General features: G+C 49.3%; 1 protein-coding gene across 1 annotated transcript in view; it reads right to left on the bottom strand.

Moving 5' to 3' along the window:
* LOC140219130 (neprilysin-1-like) overlaps positions 1 to 20631 on the bottom strand; it is a 169714-nt gene that overhangs the window by 4252 nt on the left and 144831 nt on the right. The gene's annotated exons all lie outside the window — the stretch shown is intronic.

The following is a 20631-nucleotide window of genomic DNA, read 5'->3' on the forward strand; positions in this document are numbered from 1 at the left end:
GTACCTTACAGGCCCGTAGGCCATTGCGTTAGGAGGGAGGGGCCGAAAAATCCCGACACTACGTACACAACCAGATGAAAAAGAGGAAGTACAATACGTGGTAAATAAAATTTGCGCACATATTAGCAGTAATGAAGATGAGACCAAGCAATGCGGAAATAACGAGAAAAAATATAGTACGTAGTTTAAAGCATATGATAACACAAAAAGCGCATAGAGCATGAATAAGTGCGCAATTCATCAAGCGTGTTATAGCAAAAGGGGAAACGAAACGCTGAATATCGAAATATGAACTAAAACATGAATATGAAACACGAATATGAAACATGAATAAACATGAACTCAAACACGCTAAACGACGGCCTCAGTGAGATGTGTAATAAGTTGGTGATTAAATGTATCAGGACTAGACAGAGATGCGATGTTGTTTGGTAGATTATTCTATAACCTGGTGGCTCGTGGAAGTGCAGATGAACTAAAAGCTAAAGTATCACCATAGATCCGCGTAAGACTCAAATGATTGTGCAATCTTTTGGACGTCCGGGATGGGACGTCGAGCTGAAAGGAACATGATCCATTGGAGTGTACATACTCGTGAAATATTGTTCGCAGCGCGATGTCCCGGCGTGTGCCTAAAGATTGGAGAAAAAAATCTGTTTTAATCTGAGTGACGCTTGAATGGTAGTTTCTTGAGATGAATCGTGCTGCCCTATTTTGAAGGAATTTAAAGTAGTGACCATGTTGTTATGAGACCACGGAGACAAAATGGAAGAAGCAAACTAATGCTGTGGGTGAACAAATGTAAGAGGCTAGTTTGAGAATATTAGCAGGGGAACTTCTGAGGTTACGGCGTAAGTAAATATTTAGACAGGACGGTGCAAATGGATGCGATATGAAACAACAATGAAAGACACGATGAACACCGAGATATTTGTAATGGGAGACGTGAGACAGTAAGTCATATAGAGTATGGTATGCATAACTAGAATTGTTATGTTTGATGCTGAATTAGATCACTTTACATTTCGAAACGTTAAGGGTCATTATCCATTTGGCACCCCTCTTTGATAAGATGAAGATCGGATTGGAGTGCCAGGTGGTCATTAGCAAACTTAAGATGGTAGATGATGCAATCATCCGCGAAAATTCAAATACAGGAAGAAATGTTATTAGGTAGATCATTTATATAAATAAAAAATAATAATGCACCGACTACGCTGCACTGCCGAAGTAAAGAAATATACAATCAGTTTGTAGGTTATCGTTTATATTAAAATGCAAGTCAGTCGTTAGTTCGAATAACTGTCTTTCGACGGAATGATTCTTTCTAAACCCATGTTGATTAGCGCAAAAAAATGATTGTGCTCCAGATGACTGAAACCATTAGATGCGATTATATGTTCTAGCATTTTGAAGCAAATGCACGTAAGAGAATAAATCTGCTGACCAGACGGTCATTTTCAGGTGAGGTTCTGTTTCCAGTTTAAACTATGGGAATTACTTCAGCTATCTTCCAGTCAGATAGTACTATTCCAGTAGTTAAGCATTGCTGAAATATGTGTGACAAAAATATACAAGACACTGAAATGCTATTTTTTAATTATTTTAGAATTAATGCAATCGATACCGGCTGAAGTAGATACTTTAAGGTTATTTATGACGCACTTGATGCCTTCTTCAGTTATTTCAATGCGCGTCATATAGTGGTAATCAAGATCGGGAACTTCAGGAAGATTAGAGTGAACGTCTAAAGTCAACATAGATAATAAGAAGGTGTTGAATATTTGGGGGTGCTCAGTGTCTAGGATGGGAGTGTTGTTACTTCGTAGGTTAACGAAACTCGTGTCGTGATCAGGGCGTATTTGCTTCCAAAAGATTTTAGGATTAGTTTCTAAGTGATGGGAGATCATGTGCAAAGTATTTTTCTTTCGCAGCGTATAAGGCAATGTGATAGGATTTCAGACAGACGTTGTATCTGTCCCAAGCTGAACGTGCACCCGCACGCTCGGCAGTCTGGTATGACCACTTTTTTGGTTCCTTAGTTGCTTAATCTTCCTAGTGAACCAAGGGTTAGGATTACCTTTAGTTATTGGGATTAAAAGGCCGTACTGGCTGACCAAAGATGAAACCCTATCGCTAAAGAGTTTCCAGTTTTCATCACTGCCTCAGCTGTTAAATGAAGGTAGAAATTGATGGTAAAAGAAGGTTTCAAGTTCTCTGTTGATGTCTGTGAAGTTAGCTTTATTGTAATCGTAAACTGTCTGCGTCATATAGCCCATAAACGGAACTGGAATGTCTAAATTTAGCTGAAGTAAAAGATAATCACTGAATCCATCCAAGTACCTTATCTCTTTTATCGTTTCTGGTGCTGCTGCAAGTATTAGATCTAATATATTGGTCTCACGGGTGGGTCGCTTAATGACTTGAATCAAGTTGGAATCAAGCGTGCAGCTACAGAATTCTCTTGAAATATAACAAGATGATGATGGTTGAGCCCAGTTGATTAAGGCGTAATTAAAATGTCCAATGAGATAGATGCTATCAGTAGGACACAGCTCAGTTGCCTTAGTAATACTGATGCGCAGCTCATTAACGAACGAATCACCAGAATCTGACGGAGGGTAACAAGCGCCCATCAATAACTTAACGGAAGATATCAAACAAGCTGTCCAGACAAATTTGGGATTGGAATCGGTATTAACCGAGTATGATGTTAACGCCCTCCTTATTCCTAGAAGGACGCCGCCGCCTCTTTTATCAATACGATCAGGCCTGTATACGTTATATGAATGCCCATCGGGAATAATTTCATCGTCTGTAATGTTAGGATTCAACCATGTTTCTGTAAGAATGACGATGTGCGATTCACTATCGTCTAGGAACGAAGAGAGCAGATCGCTCTTTCATGAAGAAGCCGTTAATGTATAGAGTTTCAAAGTCCGTGGACTGGTTTACTCGAACAGACAGAAATAAATTGCTATAGAAACTGAAATACACAATCGAGTAACATTATTTCAATATTTACTTTTGTAAATAATTTTGTTGTTGCTTATATTACGACTTAAGAACTGCATCAGGTGTGTTCGGAAGATGTATCCAAGTCGAATGAATTCTCCGGATGACATAAGTTTCGAAATGTTCAATCCCTTGTTGTGCGACAAAATACAATTTTCTTCCAGTAATTCTCGTTCTGTACTATAGAGTGGCGTTTCGTAAAAAAAATAGCTGGCACGTTTACGCTAAATTTCTGCTGCACTTTGAAGGCCACATATCTCTAAACTGATACCATCCTCAGAATTCGTTCTGAGTACATATGCCTTTTCAAATAATAGCGGCTAGAATATTTAAATGGGAATATGTGTCATGAATAATTAGTTAAAGAATAGGTAGTACAATTTTGTTACAGAAATATGCACTTTTATTTAATATACAATAATATCTACCTCTACGGATAATGTAGGTAAAGCAATAAAATTAGTCTGTGTTATTCAGGCAGTATATAAACACTACATTTCTAATTAGGAAAACACGCCTCGTATACCTGCTTTTAGAGAAACCGCTCTTGTCTCTTGTACACTGCAGTAAGAGTTCTCACTGTTATTATTTCGCAGCAAAAACGATTGCAGGCTCAACGATGACTTCTTTACCAGTAAACATGTTCACATGTAAAATTATAATGCAAGAACTGCTAGAATGTCCTTGATAAGACTTCCGGCAGGCGCTGAACGTCTTTGTGCGTTTTTCCTTTTGAGCTGGTACCTCCGTCGAAGCGTCCGTCGCGCGGATGGCGCGGCCGCGCTGGAGTGACAGAATATAGGTGTTTGCGCTTGTTTGGCCGCGCCGGAGAACTCCCATGGAAATGTTGAAATGCTGTCTTCATTGTGGTGCTTCTCAGGATATTAATTTTCCAACAGCAGTGAGCGAAAAAAAAAATAGAACTGCGTTGTTCAAAAGCAAGAGGTTTTTTCCCGAAACCTGCGCGGCGGCCCGTCGCGTGAGCAAACCCCTTTGCCCACAACAGCATCAAGGCGCGCGGGAGCTCGTGCGCTCGATGCTTCTTTTTTTTCTAGCAGCAAAATAGTGTGTGCATTGTACTGCTTTTCTTATTATTGCCTTTTTAATGGGGAGGGGGTGTGGCGCCCATATGTGCTTGGGTATAGAAGACGAAACGGTTTCTCGTTCGCGGCGCCCGAAGCCGTGTTTTTTTTTTCTTTTACGAATTGTTGAAAATTGTTGAGAATTGTTGAAACACGATGCAGTAAGAGTTGGCTGCTAAGAGTTCGCTGTTGAAACATGCAGTAGTAAAATCTTGTTTCAACAATTCTCTGACGAAGTCATGTCACCACAATATGGAAGCCAGTTTCAGAGATCAGGCCAAGCGCCTGGCAGATTCTGGTTAACCGATGCGTATGCTATCCGTTGTCGCGAATGGCTTCAGTAGGAAGTGCAAAAACGCGTCGAACGGAAGCAGTGCAAATGCTAGAGCAAACAAAGTTGCTGTGGTACCTTACATTCGTTGCATTTCACATAATCTCAGAAGAATAGCAGCGAAATCGGGGGTGGACGTGGTTTTCTCTGCCCCTGAGCGTCTACAGAAGCTATGAAAACAGGTTAAAGAGAGAATAACAAAAGGCACGCATGTTCTAATCAACATCGCAAACAATTTGTAACCTGTACTCATAACGTTTTCTATGCCATTCCACTTTCATGCGGAAGTACGTAGGTTGGTCAAACCGGCAGATGCACCAATGAAACATTAAAAGAGAATCGATATAACGTCACTACGGTAATCTCGGGTCATTTGGGTATTCACTGCCGAGATTGTTCCTGCAAGCACATGTTTGAAAGTACTTCCATTCTGTATAGGGCTCATAGCAGGATGACGAGGGCGATTGTGGAGGCCCACGAGGTGGCAAAATTAGAGGAAAAGTGCGTGGTTAGGAAAAATGCATAAGCAAGCTTTCGGTATCGCTATCTGAAAAGGAGATACGATTGCTGGGTTTAGCTTTGCAACCACTACCATACATGTTTCCCCATGCCTTGCACACGTGTACGGTTCATCGAAATGCACCCCTGAATGTTCATTTTTGCTGTCACGTTTGTTTCCGCTCGTACAGTATATATTTATCGATGCATGGGAAAATAAAAGCTATAGCTGAAAGTGAAGCGCTGTGTCTGTGTATCTGTTTCTTTCTGCGTCCTCGTTCAGTCGCGCTTATACACCCTACCAGGGAGCCTAGTGCAGGTTAAGGAGCAGCGCGCACGCGAGCGAGGAACGCAGCCCGGATGCGTGCCCTCTCCTGTGGGACGTGAGGCAGGGGGGTCAGGTGACGGAGGTTGGGCGTTCTACTCCGGCGGCTTCTAGGGTGCCTCAAAGCCCTGCTCGCCCGGCGCTTTGTACAGAGTGGAAACAACCGGGGCGTCACCCACGGCGTTGGCGACGCGAATCGTGGACGCCGCTGTAGACGCCTTTGGCGGACGCCTTAAGCCCGGGATACATGGAGCGTTCTTTCACGGCGAACATTGCGCGGCAGAAATAGACGCGGTGGGACGACGCCGGTGGTTCGCTGACTTCGCTTACATTCAGCGACAAACGGGCTGACGCCGCCGCGTGCCAGCAGCATTGTTGCCAAACTTTGCGAATGTGTTTCTGGATAACAAAAAAGGAATAAGCAGGATTTTTATTGTATTATTTATTGTTACTGACTAAACAACTTCGAAAAAAGTTTCATAGAGGCGCTTACGAACGATTTCTACACATTTCACTTAGTTGCAAGCATTTTAGCGGGCTGGCTTTGCGCCGTCTGGCGGGTCTGGCTACGTTGAGTGAGCGGTCACCTGCGATCATAGAGTTTTCTGCAAAAACTACTAGAGGCAACTCTGGCGCTGCAGTCGTTGCCCTACCATGGGAATGATGGGAAGTACATGGATTTGTCTGAGCTTCGTGCTTGTGGATTCAGACGTTCTTGTGGCTTTGTATATTACCCTATATAAATCTTATTGTCGCATATTTCTGCGCAATCTATATTCTTCGAAGTGCAGAAGACGCCGGGAACGCGTACAATTGCTATTCCAACGATTGAGCTTGTCCAGGTGGCCAAATCGAAACGCGCCAAGCGTCTCAAGGCACTGGCATGCCCGCGATAAATTGATAAGGGCGTTTCATTCACTTGCGGATACATGCGTCCGTGGGTTAATGATTTCAATATCAGGCTACTGTGCTAGAGTCCCTGTGTTCGAATCCTGCCGTCGGGCAATTTTAATGATGTTCGAACACAGGGACTGATGCATTCGAACACAGGGACTCCAGCACAGAAGCCTCATATTGAAACCATTAAGCCACGGACGCATATATCGACAAGCGAATGAAACGCTTTTATGAATTTATCGCGCGTATGCCAGTGCCTTGAGACTTTGGCGCGTTTCGATTTGGCCAGCTGGACAAGCACAATCGTTGCAATTAATAGCAATTGTAGGCGTTCCCGGCGTCTTCTGCACTTCGAAGAATATAGATTGCGCCGAAATATACGACAATAAGATTTATATAGCGTAATATACAAAGCCACAAGAACGTCTGAATCCACAAGCACGAAGATCCGACAAATCCATGTACTTCCCATCATTCCCATGGTAGGACAACGACTGCAGCGCCAGAGTTTCCTCTAGTAATTTTTGTAGGAAACTTTATGGGCCCACACAGATGCAAACAGCCAGGAGACCAGGCATGGTCGGCTTCTAACTGTAATATGTCGTCCCTCCTTTTCCTCGAGGCATTCGAGCACAACGGACTTTGGGTGTAGTTGAGCAGGGTGATTTCTAACCGAAGAAGCACAATACCAAACTTTACGAGCAAGCGTGCCGAGAGCGGAAAAGAAAAATGGCTGTGGCTTAGCCAAGGTTAAGCCCAGGATGCGAAGCATACTAGCCTTTATTTTAGTTGTTGAACCACTGTTTAGCCTGGTGAACTGCTGCTGCTTGGCTATATTTGGTTCGGCTAGACGAAGAAACAACTCATGCGTTACTCTGCTTCGCCTTCAAGAGTGGAACGCGATAGCGTTCCCGTCGACCCGCCAAGGGGTGTAAGACAATGGGCTACGGCGCAGCGACTACGCGCACCGCATTGGACGCGGTGACCGTCGAGCAACGCAGCGTTCGGCGCGGCAACGAAATGTGCGCCTGAGCAAGCGACGCACGCCTGAGCCTTAGAAACAGCTCGTTTCTAAGGCAACACCGCATTCACTAGAGGCGCTTTTGTACCGCTTCGAAGCATCGTACTCGTGGCTCCAACTCGCGACGGCGCGAGTTGGAGCCCCGTTTCTCCTCTGTTGTGACGTCACGGTGTCACGTGGTCAGCCTTGAAGGCGACGCCGCGTGCGACGGCGCGAGTTGGAGCCCCGTTTCTCCTCTGTCGTGACGTCACGGTGTCACGTGGCACCCACGACGATAGTGGAAGAGAAAATAGCCTAGAGGAATTCGAAATCCCACAGGTAATGCCAGAAGAAGTAAAGAAAGCCTTAGGAGCTATGCAAAGGGGGAAGGCAGCTGGGGAGGATCAGGTAACAGCAGATTTGTTGAAGATTGCTGGTCAGATTGTTCTAGAGAAACTGGCCACCCTGTATACGCAATGCCTCATAACCTCGAGCGTACCGGAATCTTGGAAGAACGCTAACATAATCCTAATCCATAAGAAAGGGGACGCCAAAGACTTGAAAAATTATAGACCGATCAGCTTACTGTCCGTTGTCTACAAAGTATTTACTAAGGTAATCGCAAATAGAATCAGGAACACCTTAGACTTCTGTCGACCAAAGGACCAGGCAGGATTCCGTAAAGGCTACTCAACAATAGACCATATTCACACTATCAATCAAGTGATAGAGAAATGTGCAGAATATAACCAACCCTTATATATAGCTTTCATTGATTACGAGAAAGCGTTTGATTCAGTCGAAACCTCAGCAGTCATGGAGGCATTACGGAATCAGGGTGTAGATGAGCCATATGTAAAAATACTGGAAGATATATATAGCGGCTCCACAGCCACCGTAGTCCTCCACAAAGAAAGCAACAAAATCCCTATAAAGAAAGGCGTCAGACAGGGAGATACGATATCTCCAATGCTATTCAAAGCATGTTTACAGGAGGTATTCAGAGGCCTGGAGTGGGAAGAATTGGGGATAAATGTTGATGGAGAATACCTTAGCAACTTGCGATTCGCTGATGATATTGCCTTGCTTAGTAACTCAGGAGACCAATTGCAATGCATGCTCACTGACCTGGAGAGGCAAAGCAGAAGGGTGGGTCTGAAAATTAATCTGCAGAAAACTAAAGTATTGTTTAACAGTCTCGGAAGAGAACAGCAGTTTACGATAGGTAGCGAAGCACTGGAAGTGGTAAGGGAATACATCTACTTAGGGCAGGTAGTGACCACGGATCCGGATCATGAGACTGAAATAACCAGAAGAATAAGAATGGGTTGGGGTGCGTTTGGCAGGCATTCTCAAATCATGAACAGCAGGTTGCCACTATCCCTCAAAAGGAAAGTGTACAACAGCTGTGTGTTACCAGTACTCACATATGGGGCAGAAACCTGGAGGCTTACGAAAAGGGTTCTGCTGAAATTGAGGACGACGCAACGAGCTATGGAAAGAAGAATGATGGGTGTAACGTTAAGGGATAAGAAAAGAGCAGATTGGGTGAGGCAACAAACGCGGGTAAACGACATCTTAGTTGAAATCAAGAAAAAGAAATGGGCATGGGCCGGACATGTAATGAGGAGGGAAGATAACCGATGGTCACTAAGAGTTACGGACTGGATTCCAAGGGAAGGGAAGCGTAGCAGGGGGCGGCAGAAAGTTAGGTGGGCGGATGACATTAAGACGTTTGCAGGGACAACATGGCCACATTTAGTACATAATCGGGGTAGTTGGAGAAGTATGGGAGAGGCCTTTGCCCTGCAGTGGGCGTAACTAGGCTGATGATGATGATGACTCGTGGCTCAGTGGTAACGTCTCCGTCTCACACTCCGGAGACCCTGGTTCGATTCCCACCCAGCCCATCTTGCAAGAGTTGAGCCAAAGCCACCTAGAAACAAGCGCAGCTGCTTATATACCGCCGCGACGCCGTGAGCGACGGCGCGAGTTGGAGCCCCGTTTCTCCTCTGTCGTGACGTCACGGTGTCACGTGGTCAGCCTTGAAGGCGACGCCGCGTGCGATGGCGCGAGTTGGAGCCCCGTTTCTCCTCTGTCGTGACGTCACGGTGTCACGTGGTATTGAAGGCGTCACCGCCGTGCCTGAGGAGCTGGGTTGAGCTCTACTAATATGCTTCGCATAAAAAAATAAACAGCTTCGGGCGCCGCGAAAGAGAAACCGTTTCGTCCTCTATACCCAAGCCCATATGGGCGCCCCCCCCCCCCCCCTAAAAAGGCAATAATAAGAAATATAATAATAAGAATAATAAGATTTTCCTGCTAGAAAAAGGAAGCATCGAGCGCACGAGCTCTCGCGCGATTTGACGCTGTTGTAGGCAAAGGGGCTTGCTCAGGCGACGGGCCGCCGCGCCGGTTCCGGGACAAAACATCTTGCTTTTCAGCAACGCAGTTTTTTTTTTCGGTAGCTGCTGTTGGAAAATTAATATCCTGAAATGCACCTCAGGGAAGACAGCATTTCAACATTTCCATGGGAGTTCTCCGGCGCGGCCAAACAAGCGCAAACAAACCACATTCTGTCACTCCAGCGCGGCCGCGCCATCCGCGCGACGGACGCTCGACGGAGGTACCAACTCAAAAGGGAAAAACACGCGCAAAAACTTTCAGCGGCTGCCGGAAGTCGGTGGGAGATCGATCGTCACGACGCCTGTTGAGCGCGAGAGGCACTCCCGCCACTTCCGCCGGCGTCGATCGCCGGGCGTCGGTTTTTCCGATCAGTCCGGATAGCCGGCGGGAGTCAAATTTTTGGACGCCGAGGCGCGAGCGTTCGACGCCGGGCGTTTTTCGCCGCCTGGACGCCGGTTTTTCGCTCCATGTATCCCATGCTTTAAGGCGGAACCGCATGGCACGATTTCAGGCGTGATTGACGCGCGGATGGTGGGAAGCGTGCGTCATTTGGCGCGTGCCCAGCATGATCCGTCACGAAATCGCGCCACTGCGTGCTGCTGCTCGGAGTAGAAAAAAAAAAAAAAAAACGCGTCGCGCGGCACGTCCGCCAAACCAACGTTACTAGACTAGCTTCAGTCCTGAAACTCTCCGCCCGCGCGCTTACAGCCGCTGTCGCCACTTCTGTAACAGCCGCCAGATGGCAGCGCCGTTCCATCGAGCTTAATCGAGCTCCACCAGCTCCACTTCAGACGCCTCGCCGCAGCCTTGAGCTTGTGCGGACGGGCAGTTTGCGCGTGTTTCACACTCGCTGGCGTTCTCCGCTGTCCGAATTAGTTATGCCACGAGAAAGCGGTATCCACCTACAGAAATAAGATTTATCGGGCGAGTTGGTTCTTACTGAAAGAAGGGTAACCTGCACGAAAGGAAGAAACGCATACAGCGAAGCGCAGAAGCTGCGTTTCTAATTGTGAGCTTCTTCCTGTCGTCTTAACGTTTCGCGCAGTTTAGGCTCAGGAGGCTGAAGATCTGGCCAAAGTGCGTGATTGTAGGATGATCTTCACCCCCCCCCCCCCAAACTTCGCACCACGCCAAAGAAACGCTACAAGAAGAAAGGTCGGTCTATGACCAGACAAGCTACAAAAAATAAAAGAAAAATTTAAAAAAAAGACCGTCGGCTCTTCCACTTCGCGAAGATGGTTAACCAGCGAAGTTGAAACGTGCGGCCCCTGCGTTTATCCCTGGATTAATCCCGAGAGTTCATTAAAGTATTTATCAATTACGAGGCTACACACACCGTCGGCTGCGACGGAGAGAACGATGTCACTGACGGTATGCCCGCAGTCCGCCGTTGTCGCTTGCGCTCGATGTCTCGAGTTTGCTCGGCGGCATGGTTAGCATGCCTTCGCCTGCCATTTGCCGCTTGTGATTCTTCGAAATTAATTTTATTGCGAAATATACTACTTTAGGTCGCACTTCAGCCCGTTCCGTGGCGAGGCGGTGGTAGGCACCATTGACCTTTAGCGTGACCTCGCTGCGTGACGTCACACCACGTGACCTAGAGTGACGTCACATAAATAACGTCATTTCATAAATAAACTACATCTTGTAAGCTGGGCTGGTGGGAATCGAACCACGGTCTCCGGAGTGTGAAACGGAGACGCTACCACTCAGCCACGATTTCGCTACTTCATAACGGGACAAAATCGCCTCTAGTGAATGCGGTGTTGCCTTAGAAACGTGCCGCAGATAGTTACACTACGGTATATATCGGTAATTATGACCACGTAACTTACAGAAGTCGCAGTTTCACGAGTAGCGAAGTACCTTTCCACTACATTTCTTGTGCGCTCTGCGCGCACGCAGAGCCATCTTGGGGCAAACACAGAAGACACCCTCCTCGCAATGTACGGAGCTGCCCCGACACGTAGCGCACCACTCGCCCCATGATCGCGTCCGCCTTCATGACGCGTCGGGGCCCGGCTATCTTTGCCGATCGCGACGTTTGGCTGGCGTAGCGCGTTTGAGTAGGCGGTGCGAACGGGGTGCGATAACGCTATCGCGTTCCACTCTTGAAGGCGGCCTAACTCCCGAACAAGGCAGCTCGGCAGAATGCAAAGAGGAAGCATCAGCGAGCTACGGAAACGGAAGAAGAACGAGAAGAACGACTTTCTAAGCGGCGTGCCCAGTATGCAGCTCGGCGACACACTATTGCTTCGCAATCACCAGGCTTAACCAAGCTAAGCCACGGCCGTTTTTTGCTTTTTCAAGATTAAATCTATCCGTTACGTAAGACAATGAGTGGCCTATACTCCCTTAAGCAATGACTCATACCCCCGAAACGCGGCATCACCATTACGACGACACAAGTGAAGTGAAATACTACGCTGGAATGATCAACGGCAACACAGCCAGCTGTGGAAGACGACGACGACGAACGCGGGAGCAGTGGCACGAGTGCGTGCCGTGGATTTCGCAGAGTTCTCGGTGGGCACGAGGAATCGCTCTGTTCCACACCGAGCAAAACGTCGTATTGCTGTGAGCACAGAAAAAGTGGCGCGCCGAACTATCGACATCGTTCCGATAGCCGCCTATGCAGCCAGGTGCGCAGCACGCCGGCAACTTGGCGAAGGCTACAATTTCGCGGATGACAGGCTTGCTGAAATTGGCCGTCAACAATGAACCACAGAAAACACCAACGCTGCACCGCGAGCTTAGTCTACCCCCCCCCCCCCCCCCCCCCCCCGCGTATCCGGCTAGTGAAGCTGGGCGCGACTGCAGCGCCACAAAGGCGCGGGCTGGTGGCGGTTCCGCGCAACGACACCGAGTTTCAAAACTGAAGCTGGTCTACTAACGTTGCGCCAAACAGCACGGCCGCTCAATGGAACGCACTTGGTGCGGCCCGTCGCGTCACCGAGAGAGGCGTGACGCACCTAGTTTCCATCGCCACCACCGCAGCGCCACTGCTGCGGGAGAGTTGTGGGGGAGAGCTGTGCTCTCCGCCCGCCGCGGCCGCGCGGTCAGCGCTTGATTTGTTCCGATAAAGAGCTGTGTAGCGGTGCTTCAAAAAATATGAATGGTAATGCCAACTGGCGATTTGCTACTGACAGCAATACGTCAGCGTCGCTGCAGTTGCCAGCGACAGTTTGTGTCGGAAGTCACCTATGTTAGGTGCGCTTCTTCGAGCGTTCACCTATTCAGTAACTCGCTTTCGACGCACAAGAAGCAGGTTGTCCGCCATATTAACTTGTTGCATATAATAAGTTGGTTAGCATAAAAATGCTCGTTTTAAGAAGTCGGAACTCTGATCTGTCTGGTCCACAATTAGAGCCGATGATTAACGCTGTTTTACGTTTCTGGACATGCAGAAATGTACTTCATTATAGTTCAGCCGGTTCATGGGTATATGCGGGAAATATCTTGCAAATGGGCACTACTAGACTCATCAATAGTCGAAAAGAAAACAATACAGCCAGAAGTCAGTAGGTTGAGTCCAGTTTTTCTTTTCATTTCAAAGTTAATGCACACAGAATCTGAAAGCGTTACAAGCGGAGAACTTTCCTAGAGAGAGGTTTATGTACAAGCAAAATTTTTCCACGGTCGAATTCAGGCTGCTAGCCCAGTGCGTCAACAATAGTCTCATGAGCTTGCTCTAAAATACTCTGCAGAGGTCCTCAGCGCACGTTGTCGCGATCCTCTTTTTCACAAGTCAGCGCCGGACATTGTGTGAAATGAGGAAGTAGTGCTGACATCAAGGTGTTGCATAGCCTGCTGTTTCATCTCACGCCTGAGCACTTCATAACCTTGGTGACGAAGGTGCATACAAGCTTACACAGGCCAACTGCTGCTATTGTTGGGTACCTTAGCCATCCATCATCAACGTTGCGGATCAATCCATAAATTGCCTCAGCTGGCCTCGCGGCTTGAAGAAGGAGTTTGCCGGAATTACAAGCCACCTGAAGACGAGCATAATAATTTAGCTTGAAAAACGGTACTAAAAGAACAATCTATTATATTGTCACGTGGTAGTGACGCTGACGAAGGAAGCCAAACTGTGATTATAGAAACTGGCGTTATATTGGGTGACCTTGTGCCCTCAAAAGCAGGCTATACTCTAAGAACAACGATAGCGGCGAACACACTCTGCGATTGTCGAAAATCTGATCAGCGGGTCAAGCGCGTCGGCTTTTATAGATCAGTCGTCGAATGTTCCAGATTACCGGCTAGGACCCGCGTGTCTTCCACAAAGTTCTACACTATTCGCGTCGCACATACGTGCAATCAGAATACACAAGTTGCGGTGAAAGACAGCGGACGGAACCATCGATAATATTCCAGAAACTTCTTTTACATGCAGTCGCGTCCTGCGCTGTGCGATAACATTTGTTAGGCGGCGAAACGTGGTCGCCTGATATAGATAAGCACACGTGTCATGACCCCCCTCTTAAAAAGCATCGACCCAATGCTGCAAACAAACGAAAGTAAGAAACAAAAGCACTCGTAGCAAAGAAAACAACAAAGATAAGGAAGTTCGTCAGCGTCCGTAAAAGGGTTTAAGGCGTACCACGTGGACCACTTCAGATCGTGCGTGGCGCCGCTGTGAATGCGAAATGCCGTCTGGCACGACCTCATAGTCCAGAGCGCCAATACGTCGGATGACCTTGTAGGGTCCGAAATAGCGTTGGAGTAGTTTCTCACTGAGCCCTCGTCGGCGTATCGGGGTCCATACCCAAACACGGTCGCCGGCCTGGTACTCGACGAAGCGTCGTCGGAGGTTGTAGTGTCGGCTGTCGGTCCTCTGCTGGTTCTTTATTCGCAGGCGGGCAAGCTGTCGGGCTTCTTCGGCGCACTGGAGATAGGTAGCGACGTCAAGATTTTCCTCGTCAGTGACGTGCGGCAGAATGACGTCGAGCGTCGTCGTCGGGTTCCTGCCGTAAACCAGCTTAAATGGCGTGACATGTGTTGTTTCTTGCACCGCCATTTTGTAAGCGAACGTTATGTACGGCAGGACCGTATCCCACGTCTTGTGCTCGACGTCGACGTACATTGCTAGCATGTCGGCGAGGGTCTTGTTCAGGCGCTCCGTGAGACTATTCGTCTACGGATGGTAGGCAGTTGTCCTCCTGTGACTTGTCTGGCTGTATTGCAGAATGGCTTGCGTGAGCTCTGCTGTAAAAGCCGCTCCTCTGTCGGTGATAAGGACTTCTGGAGCACCATGTCGCAGCAGGGTGTTCTCGACGAAAAATTTCGCCACTTCGGCTGCGCTGCCTTTCGGGAGAGCTTTAGTTTCAGCGAAACGGGTGAGATAGTCCTTCGGCAAGACGATCTACGTATTTCCGGAAGTTGATGGCGGAAACGGTCCCAACAAGTCCATCCCGATCTGCTGAAAAGGTCGGTAAGGAGACTTGATCGGCTGTAGTAGTCCCGCTGGCCTTGTCGGTGGTGTCTTGCGTCGCTGACAGTCTCGGCATGTCCTGACGTAACGGGCGACATCGGCGGTAAGGTGCGGCCAGTAATACCTTTCATGTATCCTCGATAGCGTCCGGGAGAAAACTAGGTGCCCAGCGGTCGTATCGTCATGTAGGGCGTGCAGTACTTCTGGACGCAGTGCCGATGGAACAACAAGAAGGTAGTTGGCGCGGACTGGTGAGAAGTTCTTCTTCACGAGTAGATTGTTTTGAAGCGTGAACGAAGACAATCCACGCCTAAATGCCCTAGGGACAACGTCGGTGTGCCCTTCCAAATACTTCATTGGGGCTTTTAGCTCCGGGTCCCCTCGTTGTTGTTCGGCAAAGTCTTCCGCGCTTATTATTCCAAGGAAGGCGTCGTCATCCTCGTCATCTTGCGGCGGCGGGTCAATGGGGGCGCGTGATAGGCACTCGGCATCTGAGTGTTTTCGTCCGGACTTGTATGTTACAGTGATGTCGTATTCTTGTAGTCTGAGGCTCCACCGCGCCAGCCGTCCTGAAGGGTCCTTTAAGTTAGCTAGCCAACACGATGCGTGATGGTCGCTGACCACTTTCAATGGCTTGCCATATAGGTGAGGGCAAAATTTCGCTGTAGCCGAAATGTTGGCGAGGCATACCTTTTCCGTTGTAGAATAATTGCCTTCCGCTTTTGACAACGACCGGCTAGCGTAAGCTATCACGTGTTCATATCCATCTTTTCTCAGGACTAGGACGGCACCGAGGCCTAGGCTACTGGCGTCAGTGCGGATTTCGGTATCGGCGTGCTCGTCGAGGAGTGCACGGGCGGCGACTGCATGCGTCGTTTGAGTTCTTGAAATGCGTCGGCCTGCGGCGTTTCCCACTTGAACTCGACGTCACATTTAGTTAGCTGTGTCAGCGGCTCAGCGATGCGTGAAAAGTCTTTGACAAATCGCCTATAGTAGGCACACATGCCAAGAAATCTACGCACTGGCTTCTTGTCGATGGGCTGCGGGAACTTTGCGATGGCAGCTGTCTTCTGCGGGTCGGGGCGGACTCCCGACTTGCTGATGGCGCGGCCTAGGAACAGAAGCTCATCGTAAGCGAAGCGGCTCTTTTCTGGCTTCAGAGTGAGCCCTGATGACTTGATGGCCTCTAGTACTGTTGCAAGCCGCCTAAGGTGATCGTCGAAATTTCCGGCGAAGACAACGACGTTAACCAAGTAAACGAGACAGGTCTGCCACTTCAATCCTGCTAAAACCGTGTCCATAACGCGCTGGAACGTTGCAGGCGCCGAGCACAGTCCAAATGGCATAACCTTGAACTCGTAGAGGCCGTCTGGGGTGATGAAGGCGGTCTTTTCGCGATCTCTTTCGTCGACTTGCCAATAGCCAGACCTGAGGTCCTTCGACGAGAAGTATTTAGCGTTGCAGAGCCGATCCAATGCGTCATCTATCCGTTGGAGGGGGTATACGTCCTTCTACGTGATCTTGTTCAGACGACGATAATCGATGCAGAAACGTAGGGTTCCGTCCTTTTTCTTCACCAGGATAACAGGGGATGCCCACGGGCTTTTCGACGGCTGGAAGATGCCGTCTTTCAGCATTTCGACGACTTGTTCTCTTATAGCTTCACGTTCTCGCGGCGAAACTCTGTAAGGGCTCTGGCGGAGTGGTCGAGCGCACTCCTCGGTGATTATGCGATGTTTGGCGACTGGTGTTTGTCGACTCCTCGATGACGTCGAAAAGCCTTTGTATCGTCGGAGCAGACTTCTGAGCTGCTGTTGCTTAATCACGGGGAGACTTGGAATAATGTCGTAGTCTGGTTCTGGAACCATGGTCGTCGGGGTAAATGCGGAGGAATCCGAGAGGACAAACGCATTACTGGTTTCCAGAATTTTCTCGATGTACGCGATCGTCATGCCCTTGTTGACATGCTTGAACACCTGGCTAAAGTTTGTCAGCCAGGAGTTCCCTCCATGGGATCCCTCCATGCAGTCGAGCGATCCCTCTTGCGATGCAAATTTCGCGGTCTAGCAGTAGACATTAGTTGCCTTCGATGACGCCTTCTACGTCAGCGGGTGTTTCGGTGCCGACCGAAATAACAATGCTGGAGCGAGGCGAGATGCTCACTTGATCTTCGAGCACACTCAAGGCATGGTGACTACGAGGGCTCTCCGGCGGTATCGCTTTATCTTCCGACAGCGTTATTGACTTCGACTTCAGGTCGATGATTGCGCCGTGTTGGTTCAGGAAGCCCATACCGAGAATGGCGTCTCGTGAACACTGTTGGAGGATAACGAAGGTGGCAGGGTACGGCTGGTCATGAATGGTTATTCTTGCCGTGCAGATTCCAGTCGGCGTAATTACGTGTCCTCCAGCGGTACGAATTTGAGGGCCTTCCCATGCGGTCTTAACTTTCTTCAACTTCTTAACTTTCTTCGCGGTAACTGCGTGGCCGTCGAGATCGGTGGTTCTTTGTCTGGCGTTGCAGTTAGGTCTTGGCGTCGGATCCCGGCTGCGTCATGTTGAACTGAAGCTGGAACGTGGCGTCGTCAAGTCATCTTTCGTCGGTGTAGTCTTGGCTTCCCGATTTCGACGGGACGGCGGCGTGTCGTAATTATGTCGTCGAGATGGTCTCTTCGTCGTCTTCGTCGGCGGCGGAAAATCTTCGTCAGTTCGACGAACAGCAACCACACCTTCATCGGTTGCCGCTTTTAGTTATCCGGATATGGGCTCGCAGAGCGGCCCCCTGCTGGGCCAGTGTATGGACGGCGCTGCGGCGACAGGTAGCGGCCTGGTGACGGCGACCGGGACGGCCGTCGAAGGCTCCACTGAGTAGCCGCGAGGTAGTCGGCGATGTCACGAGGGTGTTCACCTACCCGAGGGCGCGGTGCGTTGACGGCGAACCCTCGCAATCCCAGGTCGCGGTATGGGCATCGGTGGTACACATGGCCGGCTTCGCCGCAGTGGTAGCAGAGCGGGCGGTGGTCGGGGGCTCACCAAATGTCCATCTTCCTCGCATAGCGGCGCAGGGTGACGGGTGGGCATGTTGGCGGCGGCGGCGGCGGTGGTCGACGGAATTGCGGCATTAGAGGGACCTGGCGCGGTCACGGAGGGGGGCCTTGACGGCGTGCGACGGCGGCGTAGGTCATCGCTTCTGGCTGGGGTTGCGATAATTGAGGTGGCACCTCAGGAACGCCAAGCGATCGCTGAGCCTCATCTTTCACGATGTCGGCGATCGACGTCATTTGAGGCTGCGACGAAGGCAGGACCTTGCGCAGTTCTTCGCGCACAATGGCCCTGATGGTCTTTTGAAGGTCTTCGGAACCCAGTCCTTGGATGGCGTACTGCGGCTTGAGCCCCTCGTGGTTATATTGCCGGGTGCGCCTCTCCAGATTTTTCTCGATCGTCGATGCCTCTGCAGAAAACTCAGCAACAGTCTTCGGTGGGTTACGAATAAGTCCGGCGAAAAGTTCTTGCTTAACGCCCCGCATCAGGAAGCGGACTTTTTTCTCCTCCGACATTTCCGGGTCGGCGTGCCGGAATAGACGGGCCATCTCCTGCATGAAGATCGCGATTGTCTCATTTGGCAGCTGTGCTCTGCTTTCTAGTAGAGCTTGGGCTCGCCCTTTTCGCACGACGCTTGTAAACGTTTGCAAGAAGCCGCATCTGAACAGGTCCCAGGTCGTTAAGGTGGCTTCTCGATTCTCGAACCAGGTCCTGGCGGCGTCTTCCAATGCGAAATAAACATGTCGCAGCTTGTCGTCGCTCTGCCAACTGTTAAACGTAGCGACCCTCTCATACGTCTCCAGCCAGCTTTCCGGGTCCTCAAATATGAAACCGTGGAACGTCGGTGGCTCCCTGGGCTGCTGCAGAGCTATTGGGGCCACTGAGGCTGCCATTGGGCCTGCCTTCTTGGTCGTCTCTGGACGATCTTCTTGGTCGACTCTGGTAGAATTCCGTGTTCCAGGAGCAGCTGCTGTAGCCGGCGGCTGGCTCGATGTTCCGGGACGACGTTGGTGTTGTCTTTGCGGTCCGGGCTTGAATTATGGCTTGTCGGGGGCGTTCGGTACATGAACGTAAAGCACCTCCACCAGATGTCACGTTGTAGTGACGGTGAAGAAGGAAGCCAAACTGTGATTATATAAACTGGCGTTTTCTTGGGCGAACTTGGGCCCTCAAAAGCAGGCTATACTCAAAGAACAACGATAGCAGCGAACACACTCGGCGATCGTCGAAAATCTCTGATCAGCGGGTCAAGCGCGTCTGCTTTTATAGATCAGTCGTCGAATGTTCCAGATTAAGCGCTGGGACCCACGTGTCTTCCACAAAGTTCTTCACTATTCCCATCGCGCATACGTGCAATCAGATTACACAAGTTGGGGTGAAAGACAGTGGACGAAACCATCTATAACATTCCAGAAACCTTTTACATGCAGTCGCGTCCTGCACTGGGCGATAACATTTGTTAGGCGGCGAAACGTGGTCGCCCGATAAAGATAAGTACATGTGTCAATATTCGTAATGAAATCAACCACAGACATATTTCAGTATATATATATATATATATATATATATATATATATATATATATATATATATATATATATATCTGTGTGTGTCTGTGTGTGAATTATTCCCTTAAACAAAAGCCAACAAAATGCAAGCCTCATACATTTTTTTAAACTTGTAAAACAACTGTACCTTTTCCTCACATGCACGTGCAACGTAGCTGGCCAGGTATGCAATTGGTGCTAACTCTATATCAGCTACTAGCTCACTCCACATAGTGATGAATTCAAGCTCACTCGAGAGGTCACTGGCTGCAGATGAGATGGCAGCTGGCAAGACAAGTTTCACCATCCTGAATGGGAAGTTTTGCGGCTGCTTTCGCCAACCATGGCGAAACCATGTTCTTCAACCATGTTGCCCCCCGTTGAAGATCGCACGGAAATTCATGATATCGGATCTTTCTTTGCGTTTGTGTTGCACAGCGGCACACAGCAGTTGCGCGGCATGGCACTGTCTGTGCTAAAACGCCTGTTCACACCGTACACGCTCACACACGTGCGCAGATCCAGTAGGGCAGTCGTATATCATAAAGAAACCCGCTGCGACGCGTAATGGTACGTTCACACTGAGGAATTCGGCGTCTACAGCGAATGGAATTCTCCTGCCGCCGAAAATCGCGTAGTTCACACTGCTTGCGGACCGCGCCGCCGGAAAGACATACAGCGCCATCTGCCCCATAAAGTGCTAACCTCCAATCAAGCTCCGAATATCCCGGATGTTCGCGCGGCTCGAAATTGCGCAGTTGTCTCCGCTCGCGTCGAGTTCGTGTGTTTACGTTGCGCCAAGACAATGATGAACCCCGAGCAAGAAGAGGCAGTACTGCTCGGCCTGTTGGCAAGCACCTTTCTGGCGATGCATGACGCGCAGAAGCATTCGCCGAAGAGACGGTGGCAGCGGCGTTGGTGGGTTCGCCCAGCTCTGCAAGAGCGCGACTCGGCCGCCATCTTTGGAAGTTCTGTTTCGCGGTCCCCGATTGGTCAGCGCCGCGCGGCGGCGAGGCAATCCGGCGGCAGCTGCCGCAAAAATCGGTACGGGAGC

This window comes from Dermacentor andersoni, chromosome 6, assembly GCF_023375885.2.
Source record: "Dermacentor andersoni chromosome 6, qqDerAnde1_hic_scaffold, whole genome shotgun sequence".
Taxonomy (NCBI): domain Eukaryota; kingdom Metazoa; phylum Arthropoda; class Arachnida; order Ixodida; family Ixodidae; genus Dermacentor; species Dermacentor andersoni.